The sequence below is a fragment of the Argiope bruennichi genome, chromosome 7, assembly GCF_947563725.1.
Source record: "Argiope bruennichi chromosome 7, qqArgBrue1.1, whole genome shotgun sequence".
In the NCBI taxonomy this organism is placed as follows: Eukaryota; Metazoa; Arthropoda; class Arachnida; order Araneae; family Araneidae; genus Argiope; species Argiope bruennichi.
Genome location: NC_079157.1, coordinates 117,083,754 through 117,106,193, shown reverse-complemented (window position 1 = coordinate 117,106,193; position 22,440 = coordinate 117,083,754). Strand labels below are relative to the sequence as shown.

General features: G+C 38.6%; 30 non-coding genes across 30 annotated transcripts; all 30 read left to right on the top strand.

The window, feature by feature from the left end:
* Positions 1 to 437: 437 nt before the first annotated feature.
* Trnad-auc (transfer RNA aspartic acid (anticodon AUC)) lies at positions 438 to 511 on the top strand. The gene has a single exon. It is a non-coding gene; the product is annotated as a tRNA-Asp (tRNA).
* A 205-nt stretch (positions 512 to 716) lies between these two features.
* Trnad-auc (transfer RNA aspartic acid (anticodon AUC)) lies at positions 717 to 790 on the top strand. The gene has a single exon. It is a non-coding gene; the product is annotated as a tRNA-Asp (tRNA).
* A 204-nt stretch (positions 791 to 994) lies between these two features.
* On the top strand, positions 995 to 1,068 carry Trnad-auc (transfer RNA aspartic acid (anticodon AUC)). Its single transcript has one exon. It is a non-coding gene; the product is annotated as a tRNA-Asp (tRNA).
* Positions 1,069 to 1,272: 204 nt separating this feature from the next.
* Trnav-aac (transfer RNA valine (anticodon AAC)) lies at positions 1,273 to 1,345 on the top strand. The gene has a single exon. It is a non-coding gene; the product is annotated as a tRNA-Val (tRNA).
* Positions 1,346 to 2,101: 756 nt separating this feature from the next.
* Positions 2,102 to 2,174, top strand: Trnav-aac (transfer RNA valine (anticodon AAC)). The gene has a single exon. It is a non-coding gene; the product is annotated as a tRNA-Val (tRNA).
* Positions 2,175 to 2,930: 756 nt separating this feature from the next.
* On the top strand, positions 2,931 to 3,003 carry Trnav-aac (transfer RNA valine (anticodon AAC)). The gene has a single exon. It is a non-coding gene; the product is annotated as a tRNA-Val (tRNA).
* A 202-nt stretch (positions 3,004 to 3,205) lies between these two features.
* On the top strand, positions 3,206 to 3,279 carry Trnad-auc (transfer RNA aspartic acid (anticodon AUC)). Its single transcript has one exon. It is a non-coding gene; the product is annotated as a tRNA-Asp (tRNA).
* Positions 3,280 to 5,698: 2,419 nt separating this feature from the next.
* Positions 5,699 to 5,771, top strand: Trnav-aac (transfer RNA valine (anticodon AAC)). The gene has a single exon. It is a non-coding gene; the product is annotated as a tRNA-Val (tRNA).
* A 204-nt stretch (positions 5,772 to 5,975) lies between these two features.
* Positions 5,976 to 6,049, top strand: Trnad-auc (transfer RNA aspartic acid (anticodon AUC)). Its single transcript has one exon. It is a non-coding gene; the product is annotated as a tRNA-Asp (tRNA).
* Positions 6,050 to 6,531: 482 nt separating this feature from the next.
* Positions 6,532 to 6,605, top strand: Trnad-auc (transfer RNA aspartic acid (anticodon AUC)). Its single transcript has one exon. It is a non-coding gene; the product is annotated as a tRNA-Asp (tRNA).
* A 482-nt stretch (positions 6,606 to 7,087) lies between these two features.
* Trnav-aac (transfer RNA valine (anticodon AAC)) lies at positions 7,088 to 7,160 on the top strand. The gene has a single exon. It is a non-coding gene; the product is annotated as a tRNA-Val (tRNA).
* A 759-nt stretch (positions 7,161 to 7,919) lies between these two features.
* Positions 7,920 to 7,992, top strand: Trnav-aac (transfer RNA valine (anticodon AAC)). Its single transcript has one exon. It is a non-coding gene; the product is annotated as a tRNA-Val (tRNA).
* A 1,037-nt stretch (positions 7,993 to 9,029) lies between these two features.
* On the top strand, positions 9,030 to 9,102 carry Trnav-aac (transfer RNA valine (anticodon AAC)). The gene has a single exon. It is a non-coding gene; the product is annotated as a tRNA-Val (tRNA).
* A 759-nt stretch (positions 9,103 to 9,861) lies between these two features.
* Positions 9,862 to 9,934, top strand: Trnav-aac (transfer RNA valine (anticodon AAC)). The gene has a single exon. It is a non-coding gene; the product is annotated as a tRNA-Val (tRNA).
* A 760-nt stretch (positions 9,935 to 10,694) lies between these two features.
* On the top strand, positions 10,695 to 10,767 carry Trnav-aac (transfer RNA valine (anticodon AAC)). Its single transcript has one exon. It is a non-coding gene; the product is annotated as a tRNA-Val (tRNA).
* A 758-nt stretch (positions 10,768 to 11,525) lies between these two features.
* Trnav-aac (transfer RNA valine (anticodon AAC)) lies at positions 11,526 to 11,598 on the top strand. The gene has a single exon. It is a non-coding gene; the product is annotated as a tRNA-Val (tRNA).
* A 759-nt stretch (positions 11,599 to 12,357) lies between these two features.
* On the top strand, positions 12,358 to 12,430 carry Trnav-aac (transfer RNA valine (anticodon AAC)). The gene has a single exon. It is a non-coding gene; the product is annotated as a tRNA-Val (tRNA).
* Positions 12,431 to 12,911: 481 nt separating this feature from the next.
* Trnav-aac (transfer RNA valine (anticodon AAC)) lies at positions 12,912 to 12,984 on the top strand. The gene has a single exon. It is a non-coding gene; the product is annotated as a tRNA-Val (tRNA).
* A 758-nt stretch (positions 12,985 to 13,742) lies between these two features.
* On the top strand, positions 13,743 to 13,815 carry Trnav-aac (transfer RNA valine (anticodon AAC)). Its single transcript has one exon. It is a non-coding gene; the product is annotated as a tRNA-Val (tRNA).
* A 1,589-nt stretch (positions 13,816 to 15,404) lies between these two features.
* Positions 15,405 to 15,477, top strand: Trnav-aac (transfer RNA valine (anticodon AAC)). Its single transcript has one exon. It is a non-coding gene; the product is annotated as a tRNA-Val (tRNA).
* Positions 15,478 to 15,679: 202 nt separating this feature from the next.
* Trnad-auc (transfer RNA aspartic acid (anticodon AUC)) lies at positions 15,680 to 15,753 on the top strand. Its single transcript has one exon. It is a non-coding gene; the product is annotated as a tRNA-Asp (tRNA).
* Positions 15,754 to 15,957: 204 nt separating this feature from the next.
* On the top strand, positions 15,958 to 16,031 carry Trnad-auc (transfer RNA aspartic acid (anticodon AUC)). The gene has a single exon. It is a non-coding gene; the product is annotated as a tRNA-Asp (tRNA).
* Positions 16,032 to 16,510: 479 nt separating this feature from the next.
* Trnav-aac (transfer RNA valine (anticodon AAC)) lies at positions 16,511 to 16,583 on the top strand. Its single transcript has one exon. It is a non-coding gene; the product is annotated as a tRNA-Val (tRNA).
* Positions 16,584 to 18,171: 1,588 nt separating this feature from the next.
* Trnav-aac (transfer RNA valine (anticodon AAC)) lies at positions 18,172 to 18,244 on the top strand. The gene has a single exon. It is a non-coding gene; the product is annotated as a tRNA-Val (tRNA).
* A 202-nt stretch (positions 18,245 to 18,446) lies between these two features.
* Positions 18,447 to 18,519, top strand: Trnav-aac (transfer RNA valine (anticodon AAC)). Its single transcript has one exon. It is a non-coding gene; the product is annotated as a tRNA-Val (tRNA).
* Positions 18,520 to 18,997: 478 nt separating this feature from the next.
* Positions 18,998 to 19,070, top strand: Trnav-aac (transfer RNA valine (anticodon AAC)). Its single transcript has one exon. It is a non-coding gene; the product is annotated as a tRNA-Val (tRNA).
* A 1,859-nt stretch (positions 19,071 to 20,929) lies between these two features.
* Trnav-aac (transfer RNA valine (anticodon AAC)) lies at positions 20,930 to 21,002 on the top strand. The gene has a single exon. It is a non-coding gene; the product is annotated as a tRNA-Val (tRNA).
* A 479-nt stretch (positions 21,003 to 21,481) lies between these two features.
* On the top strand, positions 21,482 to 21,554 carry Trnav-aac (transfer RNA valine (anticodon AAC)). Its single transcript has one exon. It is a non-coding gene; the product is annotated as a tRNA-Val (tRNA).
* Positions 21,555 to 22,034: 480 nt separating this feature from the next.
* Positions 22,035 to 22,107, top strand: Trnav-aac (transfer RNA valine (anticodon AAC)). Its single transcript has one exon. It is a non-coding gene; the product is annotated as a tRNA-Val (tRNA).
* Positions 22,108 to 22,311: 204 nt separating this feature from the next.
* Trnav-aac (transfer RNA valine (anticodon AAC)) lies at positions 22,312 to 22,384 on the top strand. Its single transcript has one exon. It is a non-coding gene; the product is annotated as a tRNA-Val (tRNA).
* Positions 22,385 to 22,440: the final 56 nt, after the last annotated feature.

The following is a 22,440-nucleotide window of genomic DNA, read 5'->3' as shown; positions in this document are numbered from 1 at the left end:
TCGTTCATCTGTCCATTCCAACTTTTACAGTAGATTTAACTAATTAGATAGTAGTCAGATAGGCCATTCTCTCCAAATGCGTATTAAAATAATAGCAATAATTCAACTGGTAAAATGGATTATTAACTGAGAATTTTCAAATAGATTGAGCACATGTGCGTGCCCATGGTGTAGTAGTTATCACATCCGCCTATCACGTGGGAAGGTCACAGGTTCGAGACCTGATGGGCACAGCTAAGTTCTCTCATTTTGGAAGACGCATTTTTTTTGTTACGGAATCGTTCATCTGTCCATTCCAACTTTTACAGTAGATATAACTAAATAGATAGTAGTCAGATAGGCCATTCTCTCCAAATGCGTATTAAAATAATTGCAAAAATTCAGCTGATTAAATTGATTTTTAACTGAGAATTTTCTAATAGATTGAGCATATGTGCGTGCCCATGGTGTAGTGGTTATCACATCCGCCTATCACGTGGGAAGGTCACAGGTTCGACACCTGATGGGCACAGCTAAGTTCTCTCATTTTGGAAGACGCATTTTTTTTTGTTACGGAATCGTTCATCTGTCCATTCCAACTTTTACAGTAGATATAACTAAATAGATAGTAGTCAGATAGGCCATTCTCTCCAAATGCGTATTAAAATAATTGCAAAAATTCAGCTGATTAAATTGATTTTTAACTGAGAATTTTCTAATAGATTGAGCATATGTGCGTGCCCATGGTGTAGTGGTTATCACATCCGCCTATCACGTGGGAAGGTCACAGGTTCGAGACCTGATGGGCACAGCTAAGTTCTCTCATTTTGGAAGACGCATTTTTTTTGTTACGGAATCGTTCATCTGTCCATTCCAACTTTTACAGTAGATATAACTAAATAGATAGTAGTCAGATAGGCCATTCTCTCCAAATGCGTATTAAAATAATTGCAAAAATTCAGCTGATTAAATTGATTTTTAACTGAGAATTTTCTAATAGATTGAGCATATGTGCGTGCCCATGGTGTAGTGGTTATCACATCCGCCTATCACGTGGGAAGGTCACAGGTTCGAGACCTGATGGGCACAGCTAAGTTCTCTCATTTTGGAAGACGCATTTTTTTTGTTACGGAATCGTTCATCTGTCCATTCCAACTTTTACAGTAGATATAACTAAATAGATAGTAGTCAGATATGCCATTCTCTCCAAATGCGTATTAAAATAATAGCAATAATTCAGCTGGTTAAATGGATTATTAACTGAGAATTTTCAAATAGATTGAGCACATGTGCGTGCCCATGGTGTAGTGGTTATCACATCCGCCTAACCAGCGGAAGGTCCCAGGTTCGAGACCTGGTGGGCACAGCTAAGTTCTCTCATTATGGAAGACCCTTTTTTTGTTACGGAATCGTTCATCTTTCCATTTCAAGTTTTGCAGTAGATATAACTAAATAGATAGTAGTCAGATAGGCCATTCTCTCCAAATGCGTATTAAAATAATAGCAAAAATTCAGCTGGTTAAATGGATTATTAACTGAGAATTTTCTAATATATTGAGCACATGTGCGTGCCCATGGTGTAGTGGTTATCACATCCGCCTATCACGTGGGAAGGTCACAGGTTCGAGACCTGATGGGCTCAGCTAAGTTCTCTCATTGTGGAAGACGCATTTTTTTTGTTACGGAATCGTTCATCTGTCCATTTCAACTTTTACAGTAGATGTAACTAAATAGATAGTAGTCAGATAGGCCATTCTCTCCAAATGCGTATTAAAATAATAGCAATAATTCAGCTGGTTAAATGGATTATTAACTGAGAATTTTCAAATAGATTGAGCACATGTACGTGCCCATGGTGTAGTGGTTATCACATCCGCCTAACACGCGGAAGGTCCCAGTTTCGAGACCTGGTGGGCGCAGCTAAGTTCTCTCATTGTGGAAGACGCATTTTTTTGTTACGGAATCGTTCATCTGTCCATTCCAACTTTTACAGTAGATATAACTAAATAGATAGTAGTCAGATAGGCCATTCTCTCCAAATGCGTATTAAAATAAAAGCAACAATTCAGCTGATTAATTTGATTTTTAACTGAGAATTTTCTAATAGATTGAGCATATGTGCGTGCCCATGGTGTAGTGGTTATCACATCCGCCTAACACGCGGAAGGTCCCAGGTTCGAGACCTGGTGGGCACAGCTAACTTCTCTCATTATGGAAGACCCTTTTTTTGTTACGGAATCGTTCATCTGTCCATTTCAACTTTTGCAGTAGATATAACTAAATAGATAGTAGTCAGATAGGCCATTCTCTCCAAATGCGTATTAAAATAATAGCAAAAATTCAGCTGATTAAATGGATTATTAACTGAGAATTTTCTAATATATTGAGCACATGTGCGTGCCAATGGTGTAGTGGTTATCACATCCGCCTATCACGTGGGAAGGTCACAGGTTCGAGACCTGATGGGCACAGCTAAGTTCTCTCATTGTGGAAGACGCATTTTTTTTGTTACGGAATCGTTCATCTGTCCATTCCAACTTTTACAGTAGATATAACTAAATAGATAGTAGTCAGATAGGTTATTCTCTCGAAATGCGTATTAAAATAATAGCAATAATTCAGCTGGTTAAATGGATTATTAACTGAGAATTTTCAAATAGATTGAGCACATGTGCGTGCCCATGGTGTAGTGGTTATCACATCCGCCTAACACGCGGAAGGTCCCAGTTTCGAGACCTGGTGGGCGCAGCTAAGTTCTCTCATTGTGGAAGACGCATTTTTTTGTTACGGAATCGTTCATCTGTCCATTCCAACTTTTACAGTAGATATAACTAAATAGATAGTAGTCAGATAGGCCATTCTCTCCAAATGCGTATTAAAATAATAGCAATAACTCAGCTGGTTAAATGGATTATTAACTGAGAATTTTCTAATAGATTGAGCACATGTGCGTGCCCATGGTGTAGTGGTTATCACATCCGCCTAACACGCGGAAGGTCCCAGGTTCGAGACCTGGTTGGCACAGCTAAGTTCTCTCATTATGGAAGACCGTTTTTTCGTTACGGAATCGTTCATCTGTCCATTTCAACTTTTGCAGTAGATATAACTAAATAGATAGTAGTCAGATAGGCCATTCTCTCCAAATGCGTATTAAAATAATAGCAAAAATTCAGCTGATTAAATGGATTATTAACTGAGAATTTTCTAATATATTGAGCACATGTGCGTGCCCATGGTGTAGTGGTTATCACATCCGCCTATCACGTGGGAAGGTCACAGGTTCGAGACCTGATGGGCACAGCTAAGTTCTCTCATTGTGGAAGACGCATTTTTTTTTTTACGGAATCGTTCATCTGTCCATTCCAACTTTTATAGTAGATATAACTAAATAGATAGTAGTCAGATAGGCCATTCTCTCCAAATGCGTATTAAAATAATAGCAATAATTCAGCTGGTTAAATGGATTATTAACTGAGAATTTTCAAATAGATTGAGCACATGTGCGTGCCCATGGTATAGTGGATATCACATCCGCTTAACACGCGGAAGGTCCCAGTTTTGAGACCTGGTGGGCACAGCTAAGTTCTCTCATTGTGGAAGACGCATTTTTTTGTTACGGAATCGTTCATCTGTCCATTCCAACTTTTACAGTAGATTTAACTAATTAGATAGTAGTCAGATAGGCCATTCTCTCCAAATGCGTATTAAAATAATAGCAAAAATTCAGCTGATTAAATGGATTATTAACTGAGAATTTTCAAATAGATTGAGCACATGTGCGTGCCCATGGTGTAGTGGTTATCACATCCGCCTAACACGCGGAAGGTCCCAGTTTCGAGACCTGGTGGGCGCAGCTAAGTTCTCTCATTGTGGAAGACGCATTTTTTTGTTTCGGAATCGTTCATCTGTCCATTCCAACTTTTACAGTAGATATAACTAAATAGATAGTAGTCAGATAGGGCATTCTCTCCAAATGCGTATTAAAATAATAGCAATAACTCAGCTGGTTAAATGGATTATTAACTGAGAATTTTCTAATAGATTGAGCACATGTGCGTGCCCATGGTGTAGTGGTTATCACATCCGCCTAACACGTGGAAAGGTCCCAGGTTCGAGACCTGGTGGGCAAAGCTAACTTCTCTCATTGTGGAAGACGCATTTTTTTGTTACGGAATCGTTCATCTGTCCGTTCCAACTTTTACAGTAGATATAACTAAATAGATAGTAGTCAGATAGGCCATTCTCTCCAAATGCGTATTAAAATAATAGCAATAATTCAGCTGGTTAAATGGATTATTAACTGAGAATTTTCTAATATATTGAGCACATTTGCGTGCCCATGGTGTAGTGGTTATCACATCCGCCTATCACGTGGGATGGTCACAGGTTCGAGACCTGATCGACACAGCTAAGTTCTCTCATTATGGAAGACCCTTTTTTTTTGTTACGGAATCGTTCATCTTTCCATTTCAACTTTTGCAGTAGATATAACTAAATAGATAGTAGTCAGATAGGCCATTCTCTCCAAATGCGTATTAAAATAATAGCAAAAATTCAGCTGATTAAATTGATTTTCAAATGAGAATTTTCTAATAGATTGAGCATATGTGCGTGCCCATGGTGTAGTGGTTATCACATCCGCCTAACACGAGGAAAGTCCCAGGTTCGAGACCAGGTGGGCACAGCTAAGTTCTCTCATTGTGGAAGACACATTTTCATTTTTACAGAATCGTTCATCTGTCCATTTCAACTTTTACAGTAGATGTAACTAAATAGATAGTAGTCAGATAGGCCATTCTCTCCAAATGCGTATTAAAATAATTGCAAAAATTCAGCTGATTAAATTGATTTTTAACTGAGAATTTTCTAATAGATTGAGCATATGTGCGTGCCCATGGTGTAGTGGTTATCACATCCGCCTAACACGCGGAAAGTCCAAGGTTCGAGACCTGGTAGGCACAGCTAAGTTCTCTCATTGTGGAAGACGCATTTTTTTGTTACGGAATCGTTCATCTGTCCATTCCAACTTTTACAGTAGATATAACTAAATGGATAGTAGTCAGATAGGGCATTCTCTCCAAATGCGTATTAAAATAATAGCAATAACTCAGCTGGTTAAATGGATTATTAACTGAGAATTTTCTAATAGATTGAGCACCTGTGCGTGCCGATGGTGTAGTGGTTATCACATCCGCCTAACACGTGGGAAGGTCCCAGGTTCGAGACCTGGTGGGCACAGCTAACTTCTCTCATTGTGGAAGACGCATTTTTTTTGTTACGGAATCGTTCCTCTGTCCATTCCAACTTTTACAGTAGATATAACTAAATAGATAGTAGTCAGATAGGCCATTCTCTCCAAATGCGTATTAAAATAATAGCAATAATTCAGCTGGTTAAATGGATTATTAACTGAGAATTTTCTAATATATTGAGCACATTTGCGTGCCCATGGTGTAGTGGTTATCACATCCGCCTAACACGTGGGAAGGTCACAGGTTCGAGACCTGATCGACACAGCTAAGTTCTCTCATTATGGAAGACCCTTTTTTTTGTTACGGAATCGTTCATCTGTCCATTTCAACTTTTGCAGTAGATATAACTAAATAGATAGTAATCAGATAGGCCATTCTCTCCAAATGCGTATTAAAATAATAGCAAAAATTCAGCTGATTAAATTGATTTTCAAATGAGAATTTTCTAATAGATTGAGCATATGTGCGTGCCCATGGTGTAGTGGTTATCACATCCGCCTAACATGCGGAAGGTCCCAGGTTCGAAACTTGGTGGGCACAGCTAAGTTCTCTCATTGTGGAAGACACATTTTCATTTTTACAGAATCGTTCATCTGTCCATTTCAACTTTTACAGTAGATGTAACTAAATAGATAGTAGTCAGATAGGCCATTCTCTCCAAATGCGTATTAAAATAATTGCAAAAATTCAGCTGATTAAATTGATTTTTTACTGAGAATTTTCTAATAGATTGAGCATATGTGCGTGCCCATGGTGTAGTGGTTATCACATCCGCCTATCACGTGGGAAGGTCACAGGTTCGAGACCTGATGGGCACAGCTAAGTTCTCTCATTGTGGAAGACGCATTTTTTTTGTTACGGAATCGTTCATCTGTCCATTCCAACTTTTACAGTAGATATAACTAAATAGATAGTAGTCAGATAGGCCATTCTCTCCAAATGCGTATTAAAATAATAGCAATAATTCAGCTGGTTAAATGGATTATTAACTGAGAATTTTCAAATAGATTGAGCACATGTGCGTGCCCATGGTGTAGTGGTTATCACATCCGCCTATCACGTGGGAAAGTCACAGGTTCGAGACCTGATGGGCACAGCTAAGTTCTCTCATTGTGGAAGACGCATTTTTTTTGTTACGGAATCGTTCATCTGTCCATTTCAACTTTTACAGTAGATGTAACTAAATAGATAGTAGTCAGATAGGCCATTCTCTCCAAATGCGTATTAAAATAATTGCAAAAATTCAGCTGATTAAATTGATTTTTAACTGAGAATTTTCTAATAGATTGAGCATATGTGCGTGCCCATGGTGTAGTGGTTATCACATCCGCCTATCACGTGGGAAGGTCACAGGTTCGAGACCTGATGGGCACAGCTAAGTTCTCTCATTGTGGAAGACGCATTTTTTTTGTTACGGAATCGTTCATCTGTCCATTCCAACTTTTACAGTAGATATAACTAAATAGATAGTAGTCAGATAGGCCATTTTCTCCAAATGCGTATTAAAATAATAGCAATAATTCAGCTGGTTAAATGGATTATTAACTGAGAATTTTCAAATAGATTGAGCACATGTGCGTGCCCATGGTGTAGTGGTTATCACATCCGCCTAACACGTGGGAAGGTCACAGGTTCGAGACCTGATCGGCGCAGCTAAGTTCTCTCATTGTGGAAGACACATTTTCATTTTTACAGAATCGTTCATCTGTCCATTCCAACTTTTACAGTAGATATAACTAAATAGATAGTAGTCAGATAGGCCATTCTCTCCAAATGCGTATTAAAATAATAGCAAAAATTCAGCTGGTTAAATGGATTATTAACTGAGAATTTTCTAATAGATTGAGCACATGTGCGTGCCCATGGTGTAGTGGTTATCACATCCGCCTAACACGCGGAAGGTCCCAGGTTCGAAACCTGGTGGGCACACCTAAGTTCTCTCATTATGGAAGACCCTTTTTTTTTGTTACGGAATCGTTCATCTGTCCATTTCAACTTTTGCAGTAGATATAACTAAATAGATAGTAGTCAGATAGGCCATTCTCTCCAAATGCGTATTAAAATAATAGCAATAATTCAGCTGGTTAAATGGATTATTAACTGAGAATTTTCTAATATATTGAGCACCTATGCGTGCCGATAGTGTAGTGGTTATCACATCCGCCTAACACGTGGGAAGGTCCAAGGTTCGAGACCTGGTGGGCACAGCTAACTTCTCTCATTGTGGAAGACGCATTTTTTTTGTTACGGAATCGTTCATCTGTCCATTCCAACTTTTGCAGTAGATGTAACTAAATAGATAGTAGTCAGATAGGCCATTCTCTCCAAATGCGTATTAAAATAATTGCAAAAATTCAGCTGATTAAATTGATTTTTAACTGAGAATTTTCAAATAGATTGAGCATATGTGCGTGCCCATGGCGTAGTGGTTATCACATCCGCCTAACACGTGGGAAGGTCCCAGGTTCGAGACCTGGTGGGCACAGCTAACTTCTCTCATTGTGACAGACGCATTTTTTTGTTACGGAATCGTTCATCTGTCCATTCCAACTTTTGCAGTAGATATAACTAAATAGATAGTAGTCAGATAGGCCATTCTCTCCAAATGCGTATTAAAATAATAGCAAAAATTCAGCTGATTAAATTGATTTTCAAATAAGAATTTTCTAATAGATTGAGCATATGTGCGTGCCCATGGTGTAGTGGTTATCACATCCGCCTAACATGCGGAAGGTCCCAGGTTCGAGACCTGGTGGGCACAGCTAAGTTCTCTCATTGTGGAAGACACATTTTCATTTTTACAGAATCGTTCATCTGTCCATTTCAACTTTTACAGTAGATGTAACTAAATAGATAGTAGTCAGATAGGCCATTCTCTCCAAATGCGTATTAAAATAATTGCAAAAATTCGGCTGATTAAATTGATTTTTAACTGAGAATTTTCTAATAGATTGAGCATATGTGCGTGCCCATGGTGTAGTGGTTATCACATCCGCCTATCACGTGGGAAGTTCACAGGTTCGAGACCTGATGGGCACAGCTAAGTTCTCTCATTGTGGAAGACGCATTTTTTTTGTTACGGAATCGTTCATCTGTCCATTCCAACTTTTACAGTAGATATAACTAAATAGATAGTAGTCAGATAGGCCATTCTCTCCAAATGCGTATTAAAATAATAGCAATAATTCAGCTGGTTAAATGGATTATTAACTGAGAATTTTCAAATAGATTGAGCACATGTGCGTGCCCATGGTGTAGTGGTTATCACATCCGCCTAACACGTGGGAAGGTCACAGGTTCGAGACCTGATCGGCGCAGCTAAGTTCTCTCATTATGGAAGACCCTTTTTTTTTGTTACGGAATCGTTCATCTGTCCATTTCAACTTTTGCAGTAGATATAACTAAATAGATAGTAGTCAGATAGGCCATTCTCTCCAAATGCGTATTAAAATAATAGCAAAAATTCAGCTGATTAAATTGATTTTCAAATGAGAATTTTCTAATAGATTGAGCATATGTGCGTGCCCATGGTGTAGTGGTTATCACATCCGCCTAACAAGCGGAAGGTCAAAGGTTCGAGACCTGGTGGGCACAGCTAAGTTCTCTCATTGTGGAAGACACATTTTCATTTTTACAGAATCGTTCATCTGTCCATTCCAACTTTTACAGTAGATATAACTAAATAGATAGTAGTCAGACAGGCCATTCTCTCCAAATGCGTATTAAAATAATAGCAAAAATTCAGCTGGTTAAATGGATTATTAACTGAGAATTTTCTAATAGATTGAGCACATGTGCGTGCCCATGGTGTAGTGGTTATCACATCCGCCTAACACGCGGAAGGTCCCAGGTTCGAAACCTGGTGGGCACACCTAAGTTCTCTCATTATGAAAGACCCTTTTTTTTTGTTACGGAATCGTTCATCTGTCCATTTCAACTTTTGCAGTAGATATAACTAAATAGATAGTAGTCAGATAGGCCATTCTCTCCAAATGCGTATTAAAATAATAGCAATAATTCAGCTGGTTAAATGGATTATTAACTGAGAATTTTCTAATATATTGAGCACCTATGCGTGCCGATAGTGTAGTGGTTATCACATCCGCCTAACACGTGGGAAGGTCCAAGGTTCGAGACCTGGTGGGCACAGCTAACTTCTCTCATTGTGGAAGACGCATTTTTTTTGTTACGGAATCGTTCATCTGTCCATTCCAACTTTTGCAGTAGATGTAACTAAATAGATAGTAGTCAGATAGGCCATTCTCTCCAAATGCGTATTAAAATAATTGCAAAAATTCAGCTGATTAAATTGATTTTTAACTGAGAATTTTCTAATAGATTGAGCATATGTGCGTGCCCATGGCGTAGTGGTTATCACATCCGCCTAACACGTGGGAAGGTCCCAGGTTCGAGACCTGGTGGGCACAGCTAACTTCTCTCATTGTGACAGACGCATTTTTTTGTTACGGAATCGTTCATCTGTCCATTCCAACTTTTGCAGTAGATATAACTAAATAGATAGTAGTCAGATAGGCCATTCTCTCCAAATGCGTATTAAAATAATAGCAAAAATTCAGCTGATTAAATTGATTTTCAAATAAGAATTTTCTAATAGATTGAGCATATGTGCGTGCCCATGGTGTAGTGGTTATCACATCCGCCTAACATGCGGAAGGTCCCAGGTTCGAGACCTGGTGGGCACAGCTAAGTTCTCTCATTGTGGAAGACACATTTTCATTTTTACAGAATCGTTCATCTGTCCATTTCAACTTTTACAGTAGATGTAACTAAATAGATAGTAGTCAGATAGGCCATTCTCTCCAAATGCGTATTAAAATAATTGCAAAAATTCAGCTGATTAAATTGATTTTTAACTGAGAATTTTCTAATAGATTGAGCATATGTGCGTGCCCATGGTGTAGTGGTTATCACATCCGCCTATCACGTGGGAAGTTCACAGGTTCGAGACCTGATGGGCACAGCTAAGTTCTCTCATTGTGGAAGACGCATTTTTTTTTGTTACGGAATCGTTCATCTGTCCATTCCAACTTTTGCAGTAGATGTAACTAAATAGATAGTAGTCAGATAGGCCATTCTCTCCAAATGCGTATTAAAATAATTGCAAAAATTCAGCTGATTAAATTGATTTTTAACTGAGAATTTTCTAATAGATTGAGCATATGTGCGTGCCCATGGTGTAGTGGTTATCACATCCGCCTAACACGTGGGAAGGTCACAGGTTCGAGACCTGGTGGGCACAGCTAACTTCTCTCATTGTGACAGACGCATTTTTTTGTTACGGAATCGTTCATCTGTCCATTCCAACTTTTGCAGTAGATATAACTAAATAGATAGTAGTCAGATAGGCCATTCTCTCCAAATGCGTATTAAAATAATAGCAAAAATTCAGCTGATTAAATTGATTTTCAAATAAGAATTTTCTAATAGATTGAGCATATGTGCGTGCCCATGGTGTAGTGGTTATCACATCCGCCTAACATGCGGAAGGTCCCAGGTTCGAGACCTGGTGGGCACAGCTAAGTTCTCTCATTGTGGAAGACACATTTTCATTTTTACAGAATCGTTCATCTGTCCATTTCAACTTTTACAGTAGATGTAACTAAATAGATAGTAGTCAGATAGGCCATTCTCTCCAAATGCGTATTAAAATAATTGCAAAAATTCAGCTGATTAAATTGATTTTTAACTGAGAATTTTCTAATAGATTGAGCATATGTGCGTGCCCATGGTGTAGTGGTTATCACATCCGCCTATCACGTGGGAAGTTCACAGGTTCGAGACCTGATGGGCACAGCTAAGTTCTCTCATTGTGGAAGACGCATTTTTTTGTTACGGAATCGTTCATCTGTCCATTCCAACTTTTACAGTAGATATAACTAAATAGATAGTAGTCAGATAGGCCATTCTCTCCAAATGCGTATTAAAATAATAGCAAAAATTCAGCTGATTAAATTGATTTTTAACTGAGAATTTTCTAATAGATTGAGCATATGTGCGTGCCCATGGCGTAGTGGTTATCACATCCGCCTAACACGTGGGAAGGTCCCAGGTTCGAGACCTGGTGGGCACAGCTAACTTCTCTCATTGTGACAGACGCATTTTTTTGTTACGGAATCGTTCATCTGTCCATTCCAACTTTTGCAGTAGATATAACTAAATAGATAGTAGTCAGATAGGCCATTCTCTCCAAATGCGTATTAAAATAATAGCAAAAATTCAGCTGATTAAATTGATTTTCAAATAAGAATTTTCTAATAGATTGAGCATATGTGCGTGCCCATGGTGTAGTGGTTATCACATCCGCCTAACATGCGGAAGGTCCCAGGTTCGAGACCTGGTGGGCACAGCTAAGTTCTCTCATTGTGGAAGACACATTTTCATTTTTACAGAATCGTTCATCTGTCCATTTCAACTTTTACAGTAGATGTAACTAAATAGATAGTAGTCAGATAGGCCATTCTCTCCAAATGCGTATTAAAATAATTGCAAAAATTCAGCTGATTAAATTGATTTTTAACTGAGAATTTTCTAATAGATTGAGCATATGTGCGTGCCCATGGTGTAGTGGTTATCACATCCGCCTATCACGTGGGAAGTTCACAGGTTCGAGACCTGATGGGCACAGCTAAGTTCTCTCATTGTGGAAGACGCATTTTTTTTGTTACGGAATCGTTCATCTGTCCATTCCAACTTTTGCAGTAGATGTAACTAAATAGATAGTAGTCAGATAGGCCATTCTCTCCAAATGCGTATTAAAATAATTGCAAAAATTCAGCTGATTAAATTGATTTTTAACTGAGAATTTTCTAATAGATTGAGCATATGTGCGTGCCCATGGTGTAGTGGTTATCACATCCGCCTAACACGTGGGAAGGTCCCAGGTTCGAGACCTGGTGGGCACAGCTAACTTCTCTCATTGTGACAGACGCATTTTTTTGTTACGGAATCGTTCATCTGTCCATTCCAACTTTTGCAGTAGATATAACTAAATAGATAGTAGTCAGATAGGCCATTCTCTCCAAATGCGTATTAAAATAATAGCAAAAATTCAGCTGATTAAATTGATTTTCAAATAAGAATTTTCTAATAGATTGAGCATATGTGCGTGCCCATGGTGTAGTGGTTATCACATCCGCCTAACATGCGGAAGGTCCCAGGTTCGAGACCTGGTGGGCACAGCTAAGTTCTCTCATTGTGGAAGACACATTTTCATTTTTACAGAATCGTTCATCTGTCCATTTCAACTTTTACAGTAGATGTAACTAAATAGATAGTAGTCAGATAGGCCATTCTCTCCAAATGCGTATTAAAATAATTGCAAAAATTCAGCTGATTAAATTGATTTTTAACTGAGAATTTTCTAATAGATTGAGCATATGTGCGTGCCCATGGTGTAGTGGTTATCACATCCGCCTATCACGTGGGAAGTTCACAGGTTCGAGACCTGATGGGCACAGCTAAGTTCTCTCATTGTGGAAGACGCATTTTTTTGTTACGGAATCGTTCATCTGTCCATTCCAACTTTTACAGTAGATATAACTAAATAGATAGTAGTCAGATAGGCCATTCTCTCCAAATGCGTATTAAAATAATAGCAATAACTCAGCTGGTTAAATGGATTATTAAATGAGAATTTTCTAATAGATTGAGCACATGTGCGTGCCCATGGTGTAGAGGTTATCACATCCGCCTAACAAGCGGAAGGTCCAAGGTTCGAGACCTGGTGGGCACAGCTAAGTTCTCTCATTGTGGAAGACACATTTTCATTTTTACAGAATCGTTCATCTGTCCATTCCAACTTTTACAGTAGATATAACTAAATAGATAGTAGTCAGATAGGCCATTCTCTCCAAATGCGTATTAAAATAATAGCAATAACTCAGCTGGTTAAATGGATTATTAAATGAGAATTTTCTAATAGATTGAGCACATGTGCGTGCCCATGGTGTAGTGGTTATCACATCCGCCTAACAAGCGGAAGGTCAAAGGTTCGAGACCTGGTGGGCACAGCTAAGTTCTCTCATTGTGGAAGACACATTTTCATTTTTACAGAATCGTTTATCTGTCCATTTCAACTTTTACAGGAGATGTAACTAAATAGATAGTAGTCAGATAGGCCATTCTCTCCAAATGCGTATTAAAATAATTGCAAAAATTCAGCTGATTAAATTGATTTTTAACTGAGAATTTTCTAATAGATTGAGCATATGTGCGTGCCCATGGTGTAGTGGTTATCACATCCGCCTATCACGTGGGAAGTTCACAGGTTCGAGACCTGATGGGCACAGCTAAGTTCTCTCATTGTGGAAGACGCATTTTTTTGTTACGGAATCGTTCATCTGTCCATTCCAACTTTTACAGTAGATATAACTAAATAGATAGTAGTCAGATAGGCCATTCTCTCCAAATGCGTATTAAAATAATAGCAATAACTCAGCTGGTTAAATGGATTATTAAATGAGAATTTTCTAATAGATTGAGCACATGTGCGTGCCCATGGTGTAGAGGTTATCACATCCGCCTAACAAGCGGAAGGTCCAAGGTTCGAGACCTGGTGGGCACAGCTAAGTTCTCTCATTGTGGAAGACACATTTTCATTTTTACAGAATCGTTCATCTGTCCATTCCAACTTTTACAGTAGATATAACTAAATAGATAGTAGTCAGATAGGCCATTCTCTCCAAATGCGTATTAAAATAATAGCAATAACTCAGCTGGTTAAATGGATTATTAAATGAGAATTTTCTAATAGATTGAGCACATGTGCGTGCCCATGGTGTAGTGGTTATCACATCCGCCTAACAAGCGGAAGGTCAAAGGTTCGAGACCTGGTGGGCACAGCTAAGTTCTCTCATTGTGGAAGACACATTTTCATTTTTACAGAATCGTTTATCTGTCCATTTCAACTTTTACAGGAGATGTAACTAAATAGATAGTAGTCAGATAGGCCATTCTCTACAAATGCGTATTAAAATAATTGCAAAAATTCAGCTGATTAAATTGATTTTTAACTGAGAATTTTCTAATAGATTGAGCATATGTGCGTGCCCATGGTGTAGTGGTTATCACATCCGCCTAACAAGCGGAAGGTCAAAGGTTCGAGACCTGATGGGCACAGCTAAGTTCTCTCATTGTGGAAGACGCATTTTTTTTGTTACGGAATCGTTCATCTGTCCATTCCAACTTTTGCAGTAGATATAACTAAATAGATGGTAGTCAGATAGGCCATTCTCTCCAAATGCGTATTAAAATAATAGCAATAATTCAGCTGGTTAAATGGATTATTAACTGAGAATTTTCAAATAGATTGAGCACATGTGCGTGCCCATGGTGTAGTGGTTATCACATCCGCCTAACACGTGGGAAGGTCACAGGTTCGAGACCTGATCGGCGCTGCAAAGTTCTCTCATTATGGAAGACCCTTTTTTTTTGTTACGGAATCGTTCATCTGTCCATTTCAACTTTTGCAGTAGATATAACTAAATAGATAGTAGTCAGATAGGCCATTCTCTCCAAATGCGTATTAAAATAATAGCAAAAATTCAGCTGATTAAATTGATTTTCAAATGAGAATTTTCTAATAGATTGAGCATATGTGCGTGCCCATGGTGTAGTGGTTATCACATCCGCCTAACACGCTGAAGGTCCCAGGTTCGAGACCTAGTGAGCACAGCTAAGTTCTCTCATTGTGGAAGACACATTTTCATTTTTACAGAATCGTTCATCTGTCCATTTCAACTTTTACAGTAGATATAACTAAATAGATAGTAGTCAGATAGGCCATTCTCTCCAAATGCGTATTAAAATAATTGCAAAAATTCAGCTGATTAAATTGATTTTTAACTCTGAATTTTCTAATAGATTGAGCATATGTGCGTGCCCATGGTGTAGTGGTTATCACATCCGCCTAACACGCGGAAAGTCCAAGGTTCGAGACCTGGTAGGCACAGCTAAGTTTTCTCATTGTGGAAGACGCATTTTTTTGTTACGGAATCGTTCATCTGTCCATTCCAACTTTTACAGTAGATATAACTAAATAGATAGTAGTCAGATAGGCCATTCTCTCCAAATGCGTATTAAATTAATAGCAATAACTCAGCTGGTTAAATGGATTATTAAATGAGAATTTTCTAATAGATTGAGCACATGTGCGTGCCCATGGTGTAGTGGTTATCACATCCGCTTAACAAGCGGAAGGTCCCAGGTTCGAGACCTGGTGGGCACAGCTAAGTTCTCTCATTATGGAAGACACTTTTTTTGTTACGGAATCGTTCATCTGTCCATTTCAAGTTTTGCAGTAGATATAACTAAATAGATAGTAGTCAGATAGGCCATTCTCTCCAAATGCGTATTAAAATAATAGCAAAAATTCAGCTGGTTAAATGGATTATTAACTGAGAATTTTCTAATATATTGAGCACATGTGCGTGCCCATGGTGTAGTGGTTATCACATCCGCCTATCACGTGGGAAGGTCACAGGTTCGAGACCTGATGGGCACAGCTAAGTTCTCTCATTGTGGAAGACGCATTTTTTTTGTTACGGAATCGTTCATCTGTCCATTTCAACTTTTACAGTAGATGTAACTAAATAGATAGTAGTCAGATAGGCCATTCTCTCCAAATGCGTATTAAAATAATTGCAAAAATTCAGCTGATTAAATTGATTTTTAACTGAGAATTTTCTAATAGATTGAGCATATGTGCGTGCCCATGGTGTAGTGGTTATCACATCCGCCTATCACGTGGGAAGGTCACAGGTTCGAGACCTGATGGGCACAGCTAAGTTCTCTCATTGTGGAAGACGCATTTTTTTGTTACGGAATCGTTCATCTGTCCATTCCAACTTTTACAGTAGATATAACTAAATAGATAGTAGTCAGATAGGCCATTCTCTCCAAATGCGTATTAAAATAATAGCAATAATTCAGCTGGTTAAATGGATTATTAACTGAGAATTTTCAAATAGATTGAGCACATGTGCGTGCCCATGGTGTAGTGGTTATCACATCCGCCTAACACGCGGAAGGTTCCAGTTTCGAGACCTGGTGGGCGCAGCTACGTTCTCTCATTGTGGAAGACGCATTTTTTTGTTACGGAATCGTTCATCTGTCCATTCCAACTTTTACAGTAGATATAACTAAATAGATAGTAGTCAGATAGGCCATTCTCTCCAAATGCGTATTAAAATAATAGCAAAATTTCAGCTGATTAAATTGATTTTCAAATGAGAATTTTCTAATAGATTGAGCATATGTGCGTGCCCATGGTGTAGTGGTATTCACATCCGCCTAACACGCGGAAGGTCCCAGGTTCGAGACCTGGTGGGCACAGCTAAGTTCTCTCATTGTGGAAGACACATTTTCATTTTTACAGAATCGTTCATCTGTCCATTTCAACTTTTACAGTAGATATAACTAAATAGATAGTAGTCAGATAGGCCATTCTCTCCAAATGCGTATTAAAATAATTGCAAAAATTCAGCTGATTAAATTGATTTTTAACTCTGAATTTTCTAATAGATTGAGCACATGTGCGTGCCCATGGTGTAGTGGTTATCACATCCGCCTAACACGCGGAAAGTCTAAGGTTCGAGACCTGGTAGGCACAGCTAAGTCGTCTCATTGTGGAAGACGCATTTTTTTGTTACGGAATCGTTCATCTGTCCATTCCAACTTTTACAGTAGATATAACTAAATAGATAGTAGTCAGATAGGCCATTCTCTCCAAATGCATATTAAAATAATAGCAATAATTCAGCTGGTTAAATGGATTATTAACTGAGAATTTTCAAATAGATTGAGCACATGTGCGTGCCCATGGTGTAGTGGTTATCACATCCGCCTAACACGTGGGAAGGTCACAGGTTCGAGACCTGATCGGCGCAGCTAAGTTCTCTCATTATGGAAGACTCTTTTTTTTTGTTACGGAATCGTTCATCTGTCCATTTCAACTTTTGCAGTAGATATAACTAAATAGATAGTAGTCAGATAGGCCATTCTCTCCAAATGCGTATTAAAATAATAGCAAAAATTCAGCTGATTAAATTGATTTTCAAATGAGAATTTTCTAATAGATTGAGCATATGTGCGTGCCCATGGTGTAGTGGTTATCACATACGCCTAACACGCGGAAGGTCCCAGGTTCGAGACCTGGTGGGCACAGCTAAGTTCTCTCATTGTGGAAGACACATTTTCATTTTTACAGAATCGTTCATCTGTCCATTTCAACTTTTACAGTAGATATAACTAAATAGATAGTAGTCAGATAGGCCATTCTCTCCAAATGCGTATTAATATAATTGCAAAAATTCAGCTGATTAAATTGATTTTTAACTCTGAATTTTCTAATAGATTGAGCACATGTGCGTGCCCATGGTGTAGTGGTTATCACATCCGCCTAACACGCGGAAGGTAACAGGTTCGAGACCTGGTGGGCACAGCTTAGTTCTCTCATTATGGAAGACCCTTTTTTTGTTACGGAATCGTTCATCAGTCCATTTCAACTTTTGCAGTAGATATAACTAAATAGATAGTAGTCAGATAGGCCATTCTCTCCAAATGCGTATTAAAATAATAGCAAAAATTCAGCTAATTAAATGGATTATTAACTGAGAATTTTCTAATATATTGAGCACATGTGCGTGCCCATGGTGTAGTGGTTATCACATCCGCCTATCACGTGGGAATGTCACAGGTTCGAGACCTGATGGGCACAGCTAAGTTCTCTCATTGTGGAAGACGCATTTTTTTTGTTACGGAATCGTTCATCTGTCCATTCCAACTTTTACAGTAGATATAACTAAATAGATAGTAGTCAGATAGGCCATTCTCTCCAAATGCGTATTAAAATAATAGCAATAACTAAGCTGGTTAAATGGATTATTAACTGAGAATTTTCTAATAGATTGAGCACATGTGCGTGCCCATGGTGTAGTGGTTATCACATCCGCCTAACACGCGGAAGGTCCCAGGTTCGAGGCCTGGTGGGCACAGCTAAGTTCTCTCATTATGGAAGACCCTTTTTTTGTTACGGAATCGTTCATCTGTCCATTTCAACTTTTGCAGTAGATATAACTAAATAGATAGTAGTCAGATAGGCCATTCTCTCCAAATGCGTATTAAAATAATAGCAATAACTAAGCTGGTTAAATGGATTATTAACTGAGAATTTTCTAATAGATTGAGCACATGCGCGTTCCCATGGTGTAGTGGTTATCACATCCGCCTAACACGCGGAAGGTCCCAGGTTCGAGACCTGGTGGGCACAGCTAAGTTCTCTCATTATGGAAGACCCTTTTTTTGTTACGGAATCGTTCATCTGTCCATTTCAACTTTTGCAGTAGATATAACTAAATAGATAGTAGTCAGATAGGCCATTCTCTCCAAATGCGTATTAAAATAATAGCAAAAATTCAGCTGATTAAATGGATTATTAACTGAGAATTTTCTAATATATTGAGCACCTGTGCGTGCTGATGGTGTAGTGGTTATCACATCCGCCTAACACGCGGAAGGTCCCAGTTTCGAGACCTGGTGGGCACAGCTAAGTTCTCTCATTGTGGAAGACGCATTTTTTTGTTACGGAATCGTTCATCTGTCCATTCCAACTTTTACAGTAGATATAACTAAATAGATAGTAGTCAGATAGGCCATTCTCTCCAAATGCGTATTAAAATAATAGCAATAATTCAGCTGGTTAAATGGATTTTCAACTGAGAATTTTCTAATAGATTGAGCACATGTGCGTGCCCATGGTGTAGTGGTTATCACATCCGCCTAACACGCGGAAGGTCCCAGGTTCGAGACCTGGTGGGCACAGCTAAGTTCTCTCATTATGGAAGACGCATTTTTTTGTTACGGAATCGTTCATCTGTCCATTCCAACTTTTACAGTAGATATAACTAAATAGATAGTAGTCAGATAGGCCATTCTCTCCAAATGCGTATTAAAATAATAGCAACAATTCAGCTGATTAAATTGATTTTCAACTGAGAATTTTCTAATAGATTGAGCATATGTGCGTGCCCATGGTGTAGAGGTTATCACATCTGCCTAACACGCGGAAGGTCCAAGGTTCGAGACCTGATGGGCACAGCTAAGTTCTGTCATTGTGGAAGACACATCTGTTTGTTACGGAATCGTTCATCTGTCCATTCCAACTTTTACAGTAGATATACCTAAATAGATAGTAGTCAGATAGGCCATTCTCTCCAAATGCGTATTAAAATAATAGAAACAGTTCAGCTGTTTAATTTGATTTTTAACTGAGAATTTTCTAATAGATTGAGCATATGTGCGTGCCCATGGTGTAGAGGTTATCACATCTGCCTAACACGCGGAAGGTCCAAGGTTCGAGACCTGATGGGCACAGCTAAGTTCTCTCATTGTGGAAGACCCTTTTTTTGTTACGGAATCGTTCATCTGTCCATTTCAACTTTTACAGTAGATATATCTAAATAGATAGTAGTCAGATAGGCCATTCTCTCCAAATGCGTATTAAAATAATAGCTAAAATTCAGCTGATTAAATTGATTTTTAACAGAGAATTTTCTAATAGATTGAGCATATGTGCGTGCCCATGGTGTAGAGGTTATCACATCTGCCTAACACGCGGAAGGTCCAAGGTTCGAGACCTGATGGGCACAGCTAAGTTCTCTCATTGTGGAAGACACATCTGTTTGTTACGGAATCGTTCATCTGTCCATTTCAACTTTTACAGTAGATATAACTAAATAGATAGTAGTCAGATAGGCCATTCACTCCAAATGCGTATTAAAATAATAGCAAAAATTCAGCTGATTAAATTGATTTTCAAATGAGAATTTTCTAATAGATTGAGCATATGTGCGTGCCCATGGTGTAGTGGTTATCACATCCGCCTAACACGCGGAAGGTCCCAGGTTCGAGACCTGGTGTTCACAGCTAAGTTCTCTCATTGTGGAAGACACATTTTCATTTTTACAGAATCGTTCATCTGTCCATTTCAACTTTTACAGTAGATATAACTAAATAGATAGTAGTCAGATAGGCCATTCTCTCCTAATGCGTATTAAAATAATTGCAAAAATTCAGCTGATTAAATTGATTTTTAACTCTGAATTTTCTAATAGATTAAGCAAATGTGCGTGTCCATGGTGTAGTGGTTATCACATCCGCCTAACACGCGGAAAGTCTAAGGTTCGAGACCTGGTAGGCACAGCTAAGTTGTCTCATTGTGGAAGACGTATTTTTTTTACGGAATCGTTCATCTGTCCATTCCAACTTTTACAGTAGATATAACTAAATAGATAGTAGTCAGATAGGCCATTCTCTCCAAATGCGTATTAAAATAATAGCAATAATTCAGCTGGTTAAATGGATTATTAACTGAGAATTTTCAAATAGATTGAGCACATGTGCGTGCCCATGGTGTAGTGGTTATCACATCCGCCTAACACGTGGGAAGGTCACAGGTTCGAGACCTGATCGGCGCAGCTAAGTTCTCTCATTATGGAAGACCCTTTTTTTTTGTTACGGAATCGTTCATCTGTCCATTTCAACTTTTGCAGTAGATATAACTAAATAGATAGTAGTCAGATAGGCCATTCTCTCCAAATGCGTATTAAAATATTAGCAATAATTCAGCTGGTTAAATGGATTATTAACTGAGAATTTTCAAATAGATTGAGCACATGTGCGTGCCCATGGTGTAGTGGTTATCACATCCGCCTAACACGCGGAAGGTCCCAGGTTCGAGACCTGGTGGGCACAGCTAAGTTCTCTCATTATGGAAGACCCTTTTTTTGTTACGGAATCGTTCATCTGTCCATTTCAACTTTTGCAGTAGATATAACTAAATAGATAGTAGTCAGATAGGCCATTCTCTCCAAATGCGTATTAAAATAATAGCAATAACTAAGCTGGTTAAATGGATTATTAACTGAGAATTTTCTAATATATTGAGCACATGTGCGTGCCCATGGTGTAGTGGTTATCACATCCGCCTAACACGCGGAAGGTCCCAGTTTCGAGACCTGGTGGGCCCAGCTAAGTTCTCTCATTGTGGAAGACGCATTTTTTTTGTTACGGAATCGTTCATCTGTCCATTCCAACTTTTACAGTAGATATAACTAAATAGATAGTAGTCAGATAGGCCATTCTCTCCAAATGCGTATTAAAATAATAGCAATAATTCAGCTGGTTAAATGGATTATTAACTGAGAATTTTCTAATAGATTGAACACATGTGCGTGCCCATGGTGTAGTGGTTATCACATCCGCCTAACAAGCGGAAGGTCCCAGGTTCGAGACCTGGTGGGCACACCTAAGTTCTCTCATTATGGAAGACCCTTTTTTTTGTTACGGAATCGTTCATCTGTCCATTTCAACTTTTGCAGTAGATATAACTAAATAGATAGTAGTCAGATAGGCCATTCTCTCCAAATGCGTATTAAAATAATAGCAAAAATTCAGCTGATTAAATGGATTATTAACTGAGAATTTTCTAATATATTGAGCACCTGTGCGTGCTGATAGTGTAGTGGTTATCACATCCGCCTAACACGTGGGAAGGTCCCAGGTTCGAGACCTGGTGGGCACAGCTAACTTCTCTCATTGTGGAAGACGCATTTTTTTGTTACGGAATCGTTCATCTGTCCATTCCAACTTTTACAGTAGATATAACTAAATAGATAGTAGTCAGATAGGCCATTCTCTCCAAATGCGTATTAAAATAATAGCAAAAATTCAGCTGATTAAATTGATTTTCAACTGAGAATTTTCTAATAGATTGAGCATATGTGCGTGCCCATGGTGTAGTGGTTATCACATCCGCCTAACACGCGGAAGGTCCCAGTTTCGAGACCTGGTGGGCACAGCTAAATTCTCTTATTGTGGAAGACGCATTTTTTTTGTTACGGAATCGTTCATCTGTCCATTCCAACTTTTACAGTAGATATAACTAAATAGATAGTAGTCAGATAGGCCATTTTCTCCAAATGCGTATTAAAATAATAGCAATAATTCAGCTGGTTAAATGGATTATTAACTGAGAATTTTCTAATAGATTGAACACATGTGCGTGCCCATGGTGTAGTGGTTATCACATCCGCCTAACACGCGGAAGGTCCCAGGTTCGAGACCTGGTGGGCACAGCTAAGTTCTCTCATTATGGAAGACGCATTTTTTTGTTACGGAATCGTTCATCTGT